We start from the raw sequence: 19,891 nt of genomic DNA, 5'->3' as shown, positions 1-19,891 counted from the left end.
GTAACAGCAATATTGTAAAGATGACCAATTGTGAATGACTTAGCTACTCTGATCAAAATAATGATGCAAGATAATTTTGAAGGATTTAGGATGAAACATACTATCCACCTCCAAGAAGTGATGGACTCTGAATACAGATTGAAACATACTTTCTTAAACTTTATTTTTGTTGTCTTGGGTTTGTGTTTTCTTTTGAAGTATGGCTAACATGGAAATATGTTTTGCATGATATCAATCTGTAATCTATATCAAATTACTTGCCTTTGCAAAGAGGGTGGAAGGGAAGAAAGGAGAGAATCTGGAGCTTAAAATTTTTGAAAATGAATGTTAAATTTTTTCTACATGTGATTGAGAAATACTTAATGGAAATAACATATATTGGAGGGGGGAGAGTTGTTTCATTCTGTATTGTCTAAATATATCATCCTATGTATACCTTCGATGATTTCTGTTTTGCAACTGATTTGTATAAAAAAGTTTTCTTTCCTATTTACTATGTGAGTTCATTGTGGAACTGGTATTTGGTGGAAAGAGGCCATGGATATAAAGCTTGGGGTCCTCTTTCCCTTCCCCAAATAAAAATGAGACAGAGCAATCAAAAGATTAAACCCAGTCTATCACCTAGACTAAAAAGATTTAAGGAAGAAGATAAATAACTTCTAGAATAGTAATCCCTCTATCTGACCCCAATCTATTCCTCTGTCCCCTGGTAATAATGAAGGTCTCCCTTGGAGAAGGGCAGGAGGAGAAGAGACTAGAGATGTTTCTTATGCCTTCTGATTCATGTAGCCAAACAACAAGCCTTGCCAAGTGGGGGAAGAAGGAACCTCTACATTTGGAGACTTTCATACACATAGGGGCTTCTCTATGCATATTATTAGAATTAATCATTTTATGAGTATTTCACAGAATTCAGTTATCAATCCATCTGATTCGGTGGTTCCTTCCTGACTTTTGGAATTTTATGGAAAGTCTGTTCAATTTATGTTTTTACATTAGTTAAATGATCTATACATTGGTTCATCTCTATAGTTATATTTTTGTAATTATTCATTTATTTCACCAAAGTTATTAGTTTTGTTGGCATATAATTGGGCAAACTAGTCTAATAATTTCTTTTGTTTTCTCTTCAATTATTATTAATTATTCATCTTAAATTTTGATAGGAACAACATGATTTTTACTATCTAAATGTGACATTTCTCTTTCATTTGTTTCAAAAGATAACTCCTAAATCTCATGTGTTTTTTTATTACAATTTTATTCATCTCTTTAGGCGATTACTCCTCAAGACTCCAGGCAGAGTCTATTCTTTGGGATTAAGGGTAAAAGGAAGAAACTAATTGTATTCTTTTCTGGCTACTCTAAATTTATATGACCATCAATGCTGGGGACAAGGATGGCAGGCCTCAGAAAATTTGTCTTCTAAGTCAATTGCCTCTCTTCTTTCATCCTTCCTACAGTTTCTCACTACCTCAGGTTAACCCCTATCTACTTAAATCCCATTCTTTATTTTTTTCTTAATTAATTTTTAATTTTCAACATTCATTTCCACAACATTTTTAGTTATAATTTTTTCTCCCTGTCTTTCCCCTATCCCCCACCCCAAAATAGCAAGCTTACTGAATATCCCTTCCCCCAATCTGTTTTCTCTTATATCCTCCTGCATCACCCCCCCCTCAAATTTCTAGTAGAGCAAGATGATTCTATACTCCAGTGCCTGTACATCTTACTTCCCAATTGCATGGGGAAAAATTTTTTTTTAACATTTGTTTTTAAAACTTTGAGTTTCAGATTTTTCCCTTCTTCCCTCCTCACCCACCCCCACTGGGAAGATAAGCGATTCAATATAGGTTGTACATGTGTAGTTACCCAAATCATTTCCATAATTGTTATACTGTGAAAGACTAACTATATTTCCCTCCATCCTGTCCTGCCCCCACTTATTCTGTTTTCTCCTTTGACCCTATCCCTTTACAAAAATGTTCGCTTCTAATTACCCACTACCCCAATCTGCCCTTCCTTCTATCAACCCCCCTTTTGACCCTTACCCTCCTATTTTCCCATATGGTAAGATACCAATTGAGTGTATGTTATTCCCTCCTTAAGCCAAATTCAATGATAGTAAGGTTGTCCCATTCCCTTTCACCTTCCTGCTCTTTGCCTCCATTGTAACAGTTTTCTCTTGCCTCTTTTATATGAGATAATTTACCCTAATCTATGTCTCCCTTTCTCCTTCTCCCAATAAATTCTTCTCTCATCTCTTAATTTCATTTTTTAGATATCATCCCTTCATATGCAACTTATCCTGTGTCCTCTGTCTATATATACATGAACATACATATGCCCACACTCACATATACATTTATATACACATAAATATATATGTACGTATACATATATATTCTGTTCAACTGTCCTCATAATTGAGAAAAATTTTATGAGTTACAATTATCCTTTTTCCATGTAAGAATGTACGTAGTTCAACTTCAATAAGTTCCTTATGATTTCTTTTTCTTGTTTACCTTCTCATGTTTCTCTTGCTTCTTGTATTTGAAAAACCAATTTTCTGTTCAGTTCTTTTCCTTTTCAACAAGAATGCTTAAAGATCCCCTATTTCATTGAATAACCATATTTTCCCCTGAAGCATTATACTCAGTTTTGCTGGGTAGGTTACTCTTGGTTTTTGTCCTAGCTCCTTTGACCTCCAGAATATCATATTCCAAACCCTTCAATCCCTTCATGTAGAAGCTGCTATGTCTTTTGTTATCCTGACTGTGTTTCCAAAATACTCAAACTGTTGATTCCTGACTGCTTGCAGTGTTTTCTCCTTGACCTGGGAACTCTGGAATTTGGCTATAATATAGCTAGGAATTTTCTTTGGGGGATCTTTTTCTTTTTTTTCAAATTCTTTATTAATTTCTGGTTTACATCATTCATTTCCACCAGATTTTGAGTTACAGATTTTATCCCCATTTTCCCCTACCCACAACCCCAAAATAGAAGTCCCACAAGATATCTCCTCCTCTGATCTGCCCTATCCCATAACCCCTTAGACTTTTCCAGTAGGGCATGGTGGATCTCTATGCCCCAATGCCTGTATATCTTATTTCCCAACTACATGTAAAATAGTATTAATAATTGTATTTATATATTTGAGTATTTGATTTTAAAACTTTGAATTCCAGATTCATTCCCTTCCTCCCTTGTCACCCACCCTTACTGGGAAGATAAGCAGTTCAGTATAGGATGCACATGTGTGGCTAATGCAAAACATTACCATAGTAGATATATTGTAAAAGACTGACTATATTTCCCTCCCTCCTATCCCACCTCCCACTTGTTCTATTCTCTACTTTGATCCCATCACTTTTCAAAAATGAGTGCTTCCAATTTCCCTCCCCCCCAGCCTTCCCTCCCTTCCATGAACCCCCCTCGCATCCCCTTTCCCCCCTACTCTCCTGGAGGGTGAGATACCCTATTTAGTGTGTATTTTATTCCCTCCACAAGCCAAATTCAATGGGAATGAGTTTGACCCATCACCTTTTGCTTTCCTATTCTTCTCCTCCTTAGTAACCATTTTCCCTTACCTCTTCTGTATGAGATAGTTCACCCCATTCGGTCTCTCCCCGTCTCCTACCATTATATTCCCATCTCACCTCTTAATTTCACCTTTTAAGTATGATCCCTTCCTGTTAAATTGGTCCTGTGCCCTCTATCTATGTATACTTGTAAGTATATATACACACATTCACATATGTATTCATATGCCCATCTACCCTCATATATAGAAATATATATGTATATATTTCTATTCCCTTCAACTACTGAGAAAAGTTTCATAAGTTACAATTATTGTTTTTCCATGTAGAAATGTTAATAGTTCAACTCTGATAAGTTTCTTATGATTTCTTTTCCCTGTTTACCTCCTCATGCTTCTCTTGCTTCTTGTATCTGAATGTCAAATTTTCTATTCAACTCTGGTTTTTTTCAGCAAGAATGCTTGAAAGTCCTCTATTACACTGAATGACCATATTTTCCCCTGAAACATGATACTCAGTTTTTCTGGGTAGCTGACTCTTGGTTTTAATCCCATCTCCTTTGAACTCCAGAATATCATATTCCAAGCCCTTCGATCCCTCAGTGTAGAAGCTGCTAGATCCTGTGTTATCCTGATTGTGTTTCCACAATATTCAAATTGTTTCTTCCTGGCTGCTTGTAATATTCTTTCCTTAATCTGGGAATTCTGAAACCTGGCTATAATATTCCTAGGAATTTTCTTTTTGAGGATCTTTTTCAGGAGGTGATGGGTGGATTCTTTCAAACTCTCTTTTGCCCTCTGGTTCTAAATCATCAAGGCAGTTTTCTTTGAGAACTTCCTGGAGGATGATTTCTAGGTTCTTACTTTGATCATGGCTTTCAGGTAGTCCAATAATTTTTAAATTATCTCTCATAGATCTATTTTCCAGGTCAATGGTTTTTCCCATGAGATATTTAACATTGGCTTCTATTCTTTCATTTGTTTGGATCTGTTTAACAGCATCTTGATTTCTCATAAAGTCATTAACTTCCATTTGCTCCAGTCTAATTCTGAAGCAATGATTCTCCTCATTGAGCTTTTGAGATTCTTTTCCATCTGGCAAATTCAGCTTTTTAAGGCATTCTTCTCCTCATTGCCTTTTTGAGCCTCTTTTGCCATTTGAGTCAGTCTGGTTTTTTTTAAAGTGTGATTTTCCTCAGTCAGGCTATTGACTCTCACTTCATAATTTTCTTGCATTGTTCTCATTTCTCTTCCCAATTTTTCCACCACTTCTCTTATCTGCTTCTTAAGGTCCTCTATGGCCTGTAACCAGCTGGTATTTTCCTTTGAAGCTTTTGGTGCAGGAGTTCTGACTTCACTGTTTTCCTCCTGTTCCATACTTTGCTCCTTTTTGTCCCCAAAATAGGAGTGTAACGTTGGAATCTTCTGTCTACTTTGTTTCCTTTGCCTGGTCATGTTGCCCCTCAGTCACTTGACCCCTGGGCCTTTTGCCACAGTAGGATTCTGCCACCAGACAGGGAAGCTTTCGTCCCAAACACTGGGGTTTTCTCAGCTGCTGGAGGTATTAGATGGGTGCCCTCTCTGAGGTCTCCACACACTCTGGAAACTGGACACACACCCCAGGAACTCCACCCTAAACTGCAATCCAGATCCAAGAAGGTTAAGTCAAGAGTGATTACCCTCAGACTGGTTGCTTGGTTCCCCTACACTCTGCAGGCCAGAAGCTGAAACTGCCATGTGGGGGTGGCTCTGCGGCCAGCTCCTCAGCGGCTTCTTGCCCCGGGGGCAAAAGCTTATGCACCACCAACAACTGGATCCCAAGGTTCACAGTGCACTGACCTCTCACTTTGTCCTTCACATCTATGTGTTGATAATTCTGGAAACGGCCACAGCTGCTGGTGATCTGGAGTCCCTTCAGCTAGTGGTTGGTCAGGCCCACCCTGGGGCTAAACCTTGGTGTAGGGCTGGGCTTGGCTCCCAGAGCACTGTGCTGTCCAATTCCTGCTGGCCTGCCAGGCTGTCCTAAGTGGGAGGTTAGCTTCTTTGTGTCATTTTGTGGGTTCTGTAGCTCCAAAGTTTGTTCAGAGTCCCCTTTTACATGAATTGGAGAAGGTGGGAGCCATAGCCCTGTGAAAGTCTTGTTTCTACTTCACCATCTTGACTCTGCCCCTCCCCTCCTTGGGGATCTTTTTCAAAAGATGACTTATGAATTCTTTCAATTTCTATTTTGCCCTCTGGTTCTAGAATATCAGGGCAATTTTGCTTGATAATTTCTTGAAAGATTGTGTCCAGGCTCTTTTTTTGATCATGGATTTGATCATGATAGTCCAATAATTTTTAAATTCTCTCTCCTATATTTATTTTCCAGGTCAGTGGTTTTTTCCAATGAGACATTTCACATTGCTTCTATTTTTTCATTTGTTTGGATCTGTTTTTATAGTATCTTGATTTCTCATAAAGTCATTAGATTCCAATTGCTCTAATCTAATTTTGAAGGAGTTATTCTCTTCAGTGAATTTTTGAAATTCCTTTTCCATCTGGAAAATTTGTCTTTTTAAAGCATACTTCTCCTCATTGGCTTTTTGGGCCCCCTTTGCCATTTGAGTTAGTCTCTTTTTTAAGGTATTATTTTCTTCAGTGTATTTTTGGGTCTCCTTTAGTAAGCTGTTGGCATGCTTTTCATGATTTTCCTGCATCATTCTCATTTCTCTTCCCAATTTTTCCTCCACTTTTCTTACTTGATTTTCAAAATTCTTCTTGAGCTCCTCCATGGCCTGTAAGCAGTTCATATTTTTCTTGGAAACTTTTCATGTGGGAGTTCTGATTCACTGTCTTCCTCCTGCTCCATGCCTTGATCCTTTTTGTCCCCCCCCAAAAAATATTCCATTGTCTATTTGTGCTTCCTGTGCTTTCTCATATTGCCAGCCAATTACTTGATTTTTAAGCTCTTTGTGAAGGTAGAACTCTGCTTCCAGAATGGAAAAAGCTTTGTCCCAAATCACTGGGGTTTTCACATCTGCTGGAGCTTTTAGAAGGGCAACCTCTCTACAGCCCCTACAAGCTCTGGCTCACTGGTCACACAACCCAGGACCACCACCCGAGACTGTGATCCAGATCCAAGAAGGTTAAAGCAAGAGTGATTAACTTCTGAATAGTTGCTTAGTCCCCTTACAATCTGCAAGCCAGGAGCTCCGAGTCAGCCACACACCATAACTCTAGCTGCTTCTCACCCTGGGGACAACAGCCAAAAAGGATGTATTTAATAATTCTTCCTTTCTACTTTTGATTTCCTTTCTGTTCTCATTCAGTTTTCTCCAAAGGTCTGCCATATCTAACTCTTTTAATATATTTACCTCTTTAATTTCTTTCTTGTTAATTTTTTTATTGGATTTATTGAGTTCTGAGAGGAGGCAGTTAAGATCCCCCCACTAGTGTAGTTTTCTCTCTATTTTTTCCTATACCTCACTTAATATCTTCTTTAAGAGTTTGGATCTGAAACCACTTGATGCACATATGTTTAGTGTTAATATTGCTTCATTCAACAGTACCTTTTAGCAAGATGCAGTTTCTTTCATTACCTCTTTTAATTAGGTCTATTTTTACTTTTACTTTAAGTGAAATCAGAATTTCTACCCCTGCTTTTATTTTTTACCTCAGCTGAAGCAGAACAGCCTCTGCTTCAGATGCTTACCTTTACTCTGTGTGTGTCCCTCTGCTTCTAGTGTGTTTCTTTTAAACAACATATTGTTTTGTAGGATTCTGGTTTTTTATCCACTCTGATTTCCATTTATATTTTATGGGAGAGTTTGTCCCATTCACAATCACAGTTATGATTACTACCTGTGTATTTACCTCCATTCTAATAATATTAACAAAATTTCATGAACTACACATAAATTTTTAAAAATCACTTTTAAACCAGTGCTTAAGTTAAAGAAGGAAAAACAAGATTATTTTAACATATTTTATTCATGCCTTTTGTTTTTATATCCCATCTCAACACCATCAATGAACTCTCTACTTTATAGCAAAGAGTAATGATAAGCCAAAAACATAAAATGTAATGATTATATTTTGATAATATATACAATATTCTATACAGATAATCCCTTACCACTTTAAAATGAGGAAGGAAGTCTATTCCATTTTCTGGTCTCTAGAAGAAATAATTCAACTTCATATTCATAGTCTTTTCATATTTCATGCTTTAATCATTCTTCATATTATTCTCTTGGTTCTGCTTATTTTGATCCCCATCCATTCATACAAGTCTTTCCTATGTTTCTCTGAACTCATATTCACCATTTATTGTGTAATAATATTTGATTATATTCACATGCCATAGTTTTTCAGCCATTCCTCAGCAATAGACCACCTAAATAAAAAGAAATGAATAGTAAGGTGTATGCAAATCAGTAGAATCATACAACAATGCAAAGGAAAAGAGAGAAACATTATTAAAGGGATGAAATAAACAGAACACGAAATGTGAGAACATTTTAATTTTTTTTAAAGCAATTGGGGTTAAGTAACTTGCTCAAGCTTACACGGCCAGTTATTTCTGGGTGTGGTGCTAAGTATCTGAGCTCGGATTTGATCCCCACGTCATCCTGACACTGGGGCCAGTGCTTTTACTCGCTGAGGCATTTTAATTTTTTTAAACCCAGTCACTGAATCTAGGGAAAAAGTTAGTCCCCTAGCATTAGTCAAGTTAATATGAAAAGGTGCAGTGGGGGGGGGGGGGGAGAAGAAAACAAAATTCCAAAAGGAAAAAGAGATGTCAAAACAAGGGGAAGGCAGGATTGTACAATGAAAGTATGCTAAGTTTGGAATCAACAGATCTAAGTTCAAATGCTGGGTCTGACACTACTACTTGTGGCAAATTTGTGACCTCTCTAGGTCACTTTCTTCATTTGTAAAATATTTGCATCCATGGTCAAGAATAAGGTAGACACAGCAATGAAAGGCATTTTCAGGTCTATAAGAAACCCAAAAGAAAAACTTCTTCAAGTTCCCTAACCTAAACAAACTATACACTCAGGTACTGAAAGAACTGGAAGATGTGATTACCAAGCTATGGTCATTGATATTTAAAAAACCATGGAAAAAGAAAGAATTACAATAGGACCCTAGAAGGTAAAAGCTGTCCAGATTTTTTTTTAGGGGAAAGAATACAACCAGCAAGTCTAGATTAATATCTTACATTTATATATCATTTTAAGCTTTGAAAAGCACTTTACAAAAATTATCTCATTTTATTCTCACAACCCTTGGAGGTAGGTGCTATTATTATCTCCATTTTACAGATGAGGAAACTGAGACAAACAAAAGTTAAATGACTTGAGCAAGAACACACAATAAGTGTCTGAGGCTGGATTTGAATATGCATGTACACATGTGTACACATACACATATGCATACACATATGCATATACATATACAAATATATGCATACACACATACATACACACACAATGCCAGTATATTTTGTGTTAATAGTTATGAACATATACGTGCACGTGCGTGTGTATATACACATATATGCATACACACATGCATTTACACACACAGAGGCTAACTGACTTGCACAAGGATTTGTACTCTGAGGCTAGATTTGAACACACACATTATATATATGTATATATGTATATGTACATATCTGTGTGTGTATATATGTATGTGTGTATGTATATATATATAGCCAATATAGTATATACTATAAGCATGATTCTAATTATTGACACTATTCAAGAGTAGATAATTAAAGTAATCATCAATAAATACATAAAAGAGTGAAATGGTAGTCACAAAGAGCCAGTGTGATTTCATCAAACCAAGCTTATTTCTTCTTTTAATAGGGTTACTAAACTAGCAATATTAATAGCTCGCACTTACAACATATTTTAAAGTTTGCAAAGTACTTTGCATATATTATCTTATTTGATCCTCACAACAATCCTTTCAGGGTGGGGGCCATTATTATCTCCATTTTACAGATGATAAAACCGAGGCTGACAGGTTATGTGAATTGCCCAGGTTCACATAACTACTTTGTGTGAAGAAAATTCAAATTCATCTTTTCTGACTCCAAGTCAACTCTATCCACTATACCACAGAGCTGCCTTTTTAGCTAGTAGATAACTACATGCCACTGCCATTCTTTTATTTTAGCAAAGCTTTGATAAAGTGTTTTGAAGTATTTACTAAAAAGATGAATAGAGGTATATTTGGTGATAATACAAAATTCAAAAAGCTCTTGACAGGTTAGATCATTGTGCTAAGTCTGAGGTAATGAAATTCATAGCAGCATACATAATATTTGGGGTTTTTAAAAAATCAACTTCACAAAATCCACTCACAAAGATGAGGAAAGCATGGTTAGATGGTATAAAGCCATGCATAAGCAGCTTCCAGAGGGTTGTTGCTGGGAACAGCTTTTAAAGTTCAGATTACATAGTATAGTGAACTCTCTATTCAATAACTAATCAGAGCAAAACATTCACAGAAATTCAAGGTACAGCATTCACCATGTCATAACTAAACAACTTATCAATAAAATGGCCACATAGTTTTCAACAAAGTGGTCACATAGTTTTCAACAAAGTACATTCATTTAGTCAATCACAAAATCTTTAATTCAATCACAAAGTACAAAAGTCAAAATTCTCCACCCCTAGGTCACAGTAAATCATAATCTTCTCAGTCAGTAACAGTATCCAAGTAAAGTCTTCTTTCAGCTTGACTAGAAGCTGGCTCTCAGCTTCCATGGTTCCTCTTCCATGGTCCCAGCTCCAACTGTCACCTAGTTTCAAAGGCAGGCATCTCCCAGTTCCTTATCCAGATCCTTGTTCAATTCTTCATCCAATTCCCATCCCATATTGAAGTTCACAGTGCCCAGTCTACCTCAAGTCCTGTTCCTGGGAAGAAGAAACTTGACAGAGCCACAATAATATCCATACACATTGCCAGCACTATCATCAATTCACTATCTGCCTGTGAAATGAACTCAAACCCACCAACAGGGTCTGAGAACTCAACATAAAAATCAACACAGACCCACAAACCAGGTCGAAGAGGTCAGCACAAATCATCAACATAGAAATCAATACAGACCCACAAACCAGGTCCAAGAGGTCAGCACAAATCATCAACATAGAAATCAATACAGACCCACAAACAAGGTCCAAAAGGTCAGCACAAATCATCAGCAAAGTCCTAGGACCTCCAAAACCCTCTTCCAGGACTCCTGTAAACACACAACCATAAAATACTCTTTCAGGGCTTCCAGTAAGGTCCCAGGGCTTCTGTACAAAGTATCACAAGCAAACATTAACACAGACAGAGCAGACAAACAGACTGCCAGCATACCACAAGTTTTCTCCTTGACTCTGCCACTACAAGAGTCCTCTTCTCAGTTCTGCTTCCTCCAGCCTGGGCCTCTCCTTATATATGGTCATTAGCACCTCCTCTTCCTGTTGCAGGAGTTCATGAGTTCTAGGGTTCACAAGTTGTGGGGTTCACATGTTCTGTTTCTTAACAGATTTGATGCAAAACTCAAAAGAAACTTGAACTGAAACAAGGACTTAATTCAATAGCTGAAACAAGGAGTGAACTACTTCTGTGCTTGCCATAACGGATGGAAGTTTGTCTGAAAAAAAGATCTAAAATTTTAGTGAACTATAAGCCCAATATAGATTATTATTATGTCTTCTAAAAAGTTAATGCAAGCTTGGGCTACATTAGGAAAGCCATTGCTTCCACAAAAAAGAAGCAGCACTCCACCCTAAGGGCAATGAGCTGGTACGATGGATAGAGAGACAACCTTGGAGTCAGGATGATCTGAGTTCAAATTAGGACTTAGTCACTTACTAGCTGTGTGACTTTAACCATGCCTCAGTTCCTTATCAATAATATGAGCTCAATCCAGTACCTTTGTCAAGAAAATCTCAAAGGTAGCCACAAAGAGTTGGACATGACTAATCAACAATGAAACTCCACATTATTGAGGTCATTTCTGGAGTATTGTGTTGGGTTCTGTGAACAAAAGAAAGGACACATTGAAAAACTGGAGATCATCCAGAAGAAAGTAACCAGGACAATGAAAAGTCCAAATCATATCAGGAGCTGCTGACATTTAGTTTGAAGAAGAAAATCTAGTGGGGATATATATGATCACTGTTACCATGTTCCTGATGAACCATCATGTGGAAGTTGAATTAGACCTGTTTTATTTGGTTCTAGAGAGCAGAACTAGGGACAATTGGGTGATAGTTGCAAAAGAGACAAATTGAGACCTCACATCAGAAAAATTTAACATTTAGAGCCAACCAGTGGTGGAATGGTCTTTTCAATTATGGTGCTATAATCTCTGTGAACAGTGACCTTCAACCAAGGGATCTGTGACCACTTTCTTGTATTTCAAATTGGGGGATCCTTTTTTTGGGAACATTACTGCCAAGGACATTTCCAGCTCTAAAATTGTGATAGCATAGGATGCTGGATGGAATCTACTATGAAATGTAAAAGAGAAAAATGCAAGCAGGCTTGAATTCAAAAATTCAGCTTCACAAATACAAGATGAGAAAAGTGTGACTATAAAACGGTTCATCTGTTTCAATTTTATTAATCTCTGTTGATTTTCAGGATTTCCAATTTGGGAGTTTAATTGGGGGGGGGGGTAATTTTCCCCTAAATTCTGTAATCTACAAAATTATGGAGGTTTTGATGGGTTGAAATTATAGTAAGAGTCAACAATGCAAAATGTCAGTCTAAAAAGTTATTGTACTATTATGCTACAATGAGAGCAGAGTGTCGAGAAAGAGAGGCAATTGTCCTGATGGGCAGACCTCATCTGAAATGTGTTCACTTTATTTTACCAAGATATGGACAAGCTGGAATTTCCTCATAAGATAGTGAAGGGCTTCAAATTCATACATCTTGTGAGAATTAACTTATTAAGGATGTTTAACATGGAGGAGAGATTAATTTGGACTAAAATGTAAACTTCTTGAGATCAGAATCTTCCATTTTGTGTGCTTTGTGTCACCAGTGCCTAAGCAAGTCATTTAAAAGCCCAGGACTCTAGAGGAAGTTGGTGGAATAAGGTAATAAATTACCTGGGTCTCCTAAATTCCCCTCCAAATAGTTTTAAATAATGCTTTGGGAACTTTTGCCCCACAGATGGGGGTGGGGAGGGTGATAGGGGAAGATTGGAAAAACCCTTTTCTATCACTGCACAGGGGACCCATGTGCATTAGTCAGATGAGGTCCCAGCCTGTGACTCTGGGCAAGGAGGAACCAGCTCACACAGCTGAGGGAGGTGGCAGAGGATCAGTATCCTGCTCATGGATGGAGAGGACTGGTTGAGATGATTCATAAGAAACTGGGGTCTCTGGTTCCAATTCTAAAGCAGAGGAGTGAACTGAACCTTTCAGCCCTAGGTGAGACTGGTGGTGCATGTCTAGGACTTTAGAAAGTGAGAGTGCTTGTGATGGAGGCAAGGGAGAGGTGGGGGGAAGAGCCCTGGTTATAGCTCATGGGAGGGGAGGAATACCTGAGGTCACTGTCCAATTAAGGAGGTTCAGGATTCACGTAAACAGAATGCTCAGCAATCCAAGAAAGACCCAAGGCAATTTCTTTAGAATATTTATTCAGAATATATGTATATATGGGCAAGTGAGAAAGAAACCAGAGATAACAGAGTAAGAGGCTTAAAAATAGCAGAATAAGAGCAACTATGATTAATAGTGGATATATATATATATATATGTAAGCATCACTATTGCAGGGAAGCTCCAACACCTGAGCACACAAGCTGGGGAATCCCGGTACAGCCATCAGGATCCCACATGGGAGTGTCCCAGGCAGGACATCTCCTCCATGGGTGAGATTCCAATTTGGGGTCTGAATCTTACAGTTTAAGTAGTGCTGAAAACAAAGAAGACATACTGCCAGGTGTTTTTAGCAAGCATCATGTTTTGTGTGAGGCCTGGGACAGAGGCCAATCCCTCCAAGCTCCCCTACCCCTCAAGAACGATGTTTCCTTGGAATGGCTAGTTTCAGGAGTTGGGCAGTTATCATATCTCTTCTCAAGGACCTGGCCAGGGTCTCAGGAGAGGAGCAGCCCTCAAGTTCTCAGGATCCCTGTTCCCAAACAGCTCAGGGTAATATAAAGGTCATATTGAGTTGGGGCCTTGGTTTATATAATCTTATTCCTCACAGAGGGGCTTACCTTGCCCCTACAGTCACTTATAAAATGAGGTATAAACCAAAAGAGCAGTGATCATACCTGACTTTGGATCATAGCACATTGGAAGAATAAATAAGTCAAAGACTTCAGAGCTCTGAAAACAACACAAAAACCTGAAACTAAGAAATTATCCTATACTCCCAGGGAACAGAGCTCAACCCTAATAAAAATGTAACAACCAAGAAATTTTCCATTAATAAAAAAGATCAGGGTTCAAACTCAGAAGAAGACAATGACATCAAAGCAGCTATATAATATGCTATAAAGCTAACAAAAAATATAAAATGGTCACAAATGTAAAAAAAAATTCTTAGAAGACTTTTAAAAGTACTTTAAAAATCAAATAAGAGAGATATAGTGAAAATTAGGAAAGCAAATAAGAGTAATGCAAGAGACAACATGGCACGTGGAGGCCTGGATGAGGCCTGGTCAACATGGTGGCAAGTTGATCCACCAACTGCAAGGGCCATTCCCAGGCCTATCCCTTCAAGGCTGGGATCTGACAGAGCTGGGTAAGAGACAAATGCAGGGCCTGTGGGAGTGACAGCAGCTACTCCTGAGACTACAACCCACAACCTGGAAATTTAAAAAGTCCTTATCTGAACTTCCAGGGACCAGGATGGCAGAGTGAACCCCGGCTGCTCCAATCACCCCCTCTCACCCTGAAAACACAGTAATTATTGCCCCAGAGCAAAATTATAAACAGTAAAGGCTTGGAAACCTAGAGGAAGGGTGTGGCTAATGGCCTTCCTTAAAAAGGGTAAAAACAGACTGGAAAGACAAAGACTCTAGAATCCTATTATTGTGAGACAGAGGAACCAAATTCAGAAGGAGACAGTATTGACTGTGGAGTCACAGCTGACCCACAACTAAAGCTTCAACAGGGAATATGAACTGGTCTCAAGCACATAAAGCATTTTTAGATGAACTCAAAAAAACTCTGAAAACCCAATTACAGAGGTAGAAGATAAAATGAATATTTTTTTGAAATCAAAATTGCAAAATTAGAAAACATTACAATTAAGAAAACAGCTTCTTAAAAAGAAAAATGTGTGAACTAAAAATGAAATCTGAACTTACAGAAAAGGAGCTTCAAAAACTAATTGAGGAAAATAATTCACTAAAAATTAGAATCAACCAAATTGAAGCTTATGACTCTATGAAGCACTAGGATTCAGTAAAGCAAAACATCAAGAATGAAAAATTAGAAAAAGAGGTAAAATATCTCAATGGAAAAATAACTTACCTGGAAAACAGATCCAGGAGATTTAATCTGAGAAATATTGGTCTACCAGAAAATCATGATGAAAAAATGAGCCTGGACAACATCTTCCAAGAGCTCATCAAGGAAAACTGCCATGAGATCCTAGAACCAGAAGGTAAAATAGAAATCAAGAGAATCCAGTGGACACCTCCCAAAAGAGATCCCAAATTGAAAAGTCCATGAAATGTTGTGGCCAAATTCCAGAAATATCAGGTAAAAGAGAAAATACTATAAGAAGCTAGAAAGAATGCTGCCATGATGGGGGTGGGGGGAAAGAGAGAGAGGGGGAGAAAATTTTAAACTCAGGGGTCTGTGGAATTGAATGTTGTAAACTAAAAGTAAATAAACAAATCAATTATTTTTAAAGAGTAATGCAAGAAAGTTCTGAACAATTGCGAAAAGAGGCCCACAAGCTTACTGAAGAAAATAATTCCTCAAGGGAAAACTAATGGTTGCATAAGATATCAAGAAATAATAAAACAAAATGAAAAGAATGAAAAAAAACAGAAGAGAATATGAAATATCTCATTGGAAAGACTACTGAGTTAGAAAATAGATCTAGAAGAGATAATGTGAAAATTGTTGGACTAGCTGAAAGTCATGTTCAAAAAAAAAATAAAACTATAGAATTGCTTTTTGGTGACAAAGAGAATCAAACAATAAAACGAGAAGAAGACAGCAAAGTTAAAACTCCTGCGTGTAGCGGCAAGCACCCTAGCATCCCCAGGGTCACTGCCACCACAGGTTCTTGGATCTGCTTTGATAAAGGAAAGCAACTCAAAATAGGTTAACAAGCTTACTTTAATCAGTCAAACATATATCATTTACCTAGTTCAGGGGAAAAAGGTCAGCACCCCAAACTTCAGAATATACAGACAGAATTATCAAGACAAAAACAGATCAAGTAGACAGCTTTCCAAACTGTCCAACCATTACATTCATACCAAATCAACATCTGGGTTTTTCAAAGCTGAGGGGGGGCTCTCAACAACGGCTTCCCAGAATCCAGATCAAATCACAGAACACTTCTCAAAGTGAGCCCCAAAACAAAGCTACACATCAGGTCTTATATAGCCTTCTCCTGGCTCAGAGAATGTAACAACCTTATTGACTCACTGCCCAATCAAAAAGTATCTACTGAAAAACAAGCCTCCCACCCCAGGCTCCAGGTGCACTTTAGCCTAGGGGCAGAGAAGATCTTAAAAATTTACATTCCTATTACACTGCATCAAAAGCAACCAAGAAAAATATGATCTGGCCACAGTCCAAGGAGGTGATCAAGAAGGATTTTGAAAATCAAGTAATAGAAGTAGAAGAAAAATTGGGAAGAGAAATAAGAATGATGAAAGAAAATCATGAAAAGCAAGTCAACAGTCTTCTAAAGGAGACCCAAAAAAATACTGAGGAAAATAACACCCTAAAAAATAGACTAACTCAAATGGTAAAAGAGGCTCAAAAAGTCAATGAGGAGAAGAATGCTTTTTTTTCTTGTTTTTTTATTTGTTTGTTTGGTTTTTTTTTTTTTTGCTTTTTGGAGGGGAGAATGTAGGACAATTGGGGTTAAGTGACTTGCCCGAGGTCACACAGCTAGTTTTTGTGCTCATTTTCTGAGGTCAAATTTGAACTCAGGTCCTTCTGGCTCCAGGGCTTGTGCTCTATTCATTGTGCCACATAGCCGCCCTGAGAAGTATGCTTTAAAAAGAATTGACCAGATGGAAAAAGAATTTTAAAAACTCACTAAAGAAAATAATTCCTTCAAAATTAGATTGGAGCAAATGGAAGCTAATGAGAAACCAAGATACTATACAACATATCCAAACAAATGAAAGAATAGAAGGCAATGTGAAATATCTCATTGGAAAAACCACTTACCAGGAGATAATAGATCCAGGAGACATAATTTTGAAATTATTTGACTACCTTAAACCTGTAATCAAAAAAGAGCCTGGATACCATTTTGAAAGAAATTTTGAAGGAAAACTGCACTGATATACTAGAACCAGGGGGCAAAACAGAAATTGAAAGAATTCACCGATCACCTCTTTAAAAAGATCCCCAAAAGAAAACTCCTAGGAATATCATAGCCAAATTCCAGAGTTCCCAGGTCAAGGAGAAAATATTGCAAGCAGTCAGGAAGAAATAATTTGAGTATTATGAAAAAACAATAAGGATAACACAAGATCTAGCAGTTTTTATTTTAAGGGATCACAAGGCTTGGAATATGATATTCTGGAGGTCAAAGGAGCTAGAATTAAACCCAAGAATCACCTACCCAGCAAAACTGAGTATAATACTTCAGGGAAAAATATGTTTATTCAATGAAATAGAGGAGTTTTGAGCATTCTTGTTGAAAAGACCAGAGCTGAACAGAAAATTTGACTTTCAAACAAAGAAGTAAGAGAAGCATGAGAAGTTAAACAGGAAAGAGAAATCATTAAGAACTTATTTTTTTACATTCCTACATGGAAAGATGATATTTGTAACTCATGAGACTTTTCATAGTATGAGGATAGTTGAAGGGAATATATAAGTATATATGTATACATGCATATATATGTACATATTGGTGGGTGTATGCATGTATATGCATATGTGTATGTGTACACATGTATACATAGACAGAGGGCACAGGATGAGTTGCATATGAAGGGATGATATATAAAAAATAAAATTGAGGTGAGAAAGGAATATATTGGGAGGAGGAGAAAGGGAGAGATAGAATAGGGTAAATCATCTTACATAAAAGAGGCAAGAGAAAGCTGTTACAATGGAAGAGAAGAGCAGGAAGGTGAAAGGGAATGAGTCAACCTTATTCTCACTGAATTTGGCTTATAGAGGGAATAACATACACACTAACCCTACACAAAAGTAGGGGGTAAAAGGATAAGAGGGGGAATGATAGAAGGGAGGGTAGATTGGGGGAGAGGGTAGTTAGAAGAAAATACTTTTGAAAAGTGACTGAGCCAAAAGACAAAATAGAATAAATGGAGATGCAGGATAGGATGGACAGAGAACACTCTTTTTTTCCCATTATTTGTTTTTTATTGGAAAATTTTGTTGTTTATTTTTTTTTAATCAAATGCTTTATTAACTTCTAGTTTACATCATTCAATTATGCAAGATTTTGAGTTACAAATTTTCTCCCCATTTTTTCTACCCACCACCCCAAAATAGCAATTCCACAGGATATCCCCTCCTGTAATCTGCTCTCTCCCATAACTTCTCCCGTACCCCCTCCGACCTTCCAGTATGCCCCAGTGCCTGTGTATATTATTTCCCAGTTACATGTAAAGCAACATTGATAATAGTATATATATTAAACATTTGATTTTAAAACTTTGAATTCCATATTCATTCCCTTCCTCCCTTGTCACACACCCTTACTGGGAAGATAAGCAATTCAATATAGGTTGTACATGTGTAGCTATGCAAAACATTTCCATAGTAGATTTATTGTGAAAGACTGACTATATTTCCCTCCCTCCAATCCCACTTCCCACTTGTTCTAATCTCTACTTTTATCCTGTCCCTTTTCAACAGTGGGTGCTTTCAACTCCCCCCCCCCCCCCCCCCCCCCCCCCCCCCCGCCAGCCTCCCCTCCCTTCCATCATCCCCCTCTCATCCTCTTCCTCTCTACTCTACTGTAGGGCAAGATATCCTTTTTAGTGTGTATGTCATTCCCTCCCTAAGCCAAATTCAATGAGAATAAGGTTGACCTATTCCCTTTGCCTTCCTGTTCTTCCCCTCCATTGTAACCATTCTCCTTTACCTCTTATATATGAGATAGTTTACCCCATTCTGTCTCTCCCCATATCTTCTCATTATATTACTCTCCCACCTCTTAATTTCACCTTTTAAGTATCATCCCTTCCCATTAAATTGGTCCTGTGGCCTCTATCTATGTATACCTGTACACATATATACACACATTCATATATGTATTCATATGCCCATATACCCTCCTATATAGACTAATATACGTATGTGTGTGAATACACACACACACAAACACACAATTTTATTCCCATAAATTATTCTCATACTGAGAAAAGTTTCATAAGTTACAACTGTTGTTTTTTCATGTAGGAATGTAAATAGTTCAACTTTGATAAGTTCAATATGATTTTTTTTGCCTGTTTACCTTCTCATGCTTCTCTTGCTTCTTTTATCTGAATGCCAAATTTTCTATTCAGATCTGGTTTTTTCATCAAGAATGCTTGAAAGTCCTTTACTCCATTGAATGACCATATTTTCCCCTGAAACATGATACTCAGTTTTGCTGGGTACATGATTCTTGGTTTTAGTCCCAGCTCCTTTGACCTCCGGAATATCATATTCCAAGCCCTTTGTTCCCTCAGTGTAGAAGCTGCCAGATCCTGTGTTATCCTGATTGTGTTTCCACAAAATTCAAATCATTTCTTCCTGGCTGCTTGTCCCATTTTCTCCTTGTTCTGGGAATTCTAGAACCTGGCTATAATATTCCTAGGAGTTTTCTTTTTGGGATCTTTTTCAGTAGGTAATAGGTGGATTCTTTCAACCTCTATTTTGCCCTCTGGTTCTAAAACATCAGGACAATTTTCCTTGAGAATTTCTTGAAGGATGATTTCTAGGTTCTTTTTTTGATCATGGCTTTCAGGTAGTCCAATAATTTTTAAATTATCTCTCCTGGTTCTATTTTCCAAGTCAGTGGTTTTCTTCAATGAGATATTTCACATTGTCTTCTATTTTTCCATTTGTTTGAATCTGTTTAATAGTATCTTGATTTCTCATAAAGTCACTAGCTTTCATTTGCTGCAATCTAAATCTGAAGGAATGATTCTCTTCAGTGAGCTTTTGA

The 19,891-nt window shown here is 37.5% G+C and overlaps 1 long non-coding RNA gene across 4 annotated transcripts; it reads right to left on the bottom strand.

Moving 5' to 3' along the window:
* Window positions 1-7,491: 7,491 nt before the first annotated feature.
* Window positions 7,492-16,155, bottom strand: LOC138176386 (uncharacterized). 4 transcript variants are annotated; one of them, XR_011172227.1, is made up of 6 exons: window positions 15,999-16,155; window positions 15,037-15,156; window positions 11,472-11,575; window positions 10,910-11,035; window positions 10,712-10,787; window positions 7,492-7,916 (listed from the first exon to the last, which is right to left on the bottom strand). It is a non-coding gene; the product is annotated as an uncharacterized lncRNA (long non-coding RNA). The 4 variants fall into 4 exon arrangements; XR_011172228.1 differs by lacking the exon at window positions 11,472-11,575; XR_011172225.1 differs by lacking the exons at window positions 10,712-10,787; window positions 10,910-11,035; window positions 11,472-11,575 and having other exon boundaries at window positions 15,999-16,144.
* Window positions 16,156-19,891: the final 3,736 nt, after the last annotated feature.

Source organism: Petaurus breviceps, unplaced genomic scaffold, assembly GCF_028583685.1.
Source record: "Petaurus breviceps papuanus isolate PSGF00001 unplaced genomic scaffold, PetGlider_PUasm1.0 88159, whole genome shotgun sequence".
Taxonomy (NCBI): Eukaryota; Metazoa; Chordata; class Mammalia; order Diprotodontia; family Petauridae; genus Petaurus; species Petaurus breviceps.
This window is presented reverse-complemented; position numbering and strand designations above follow the sequence as displayed.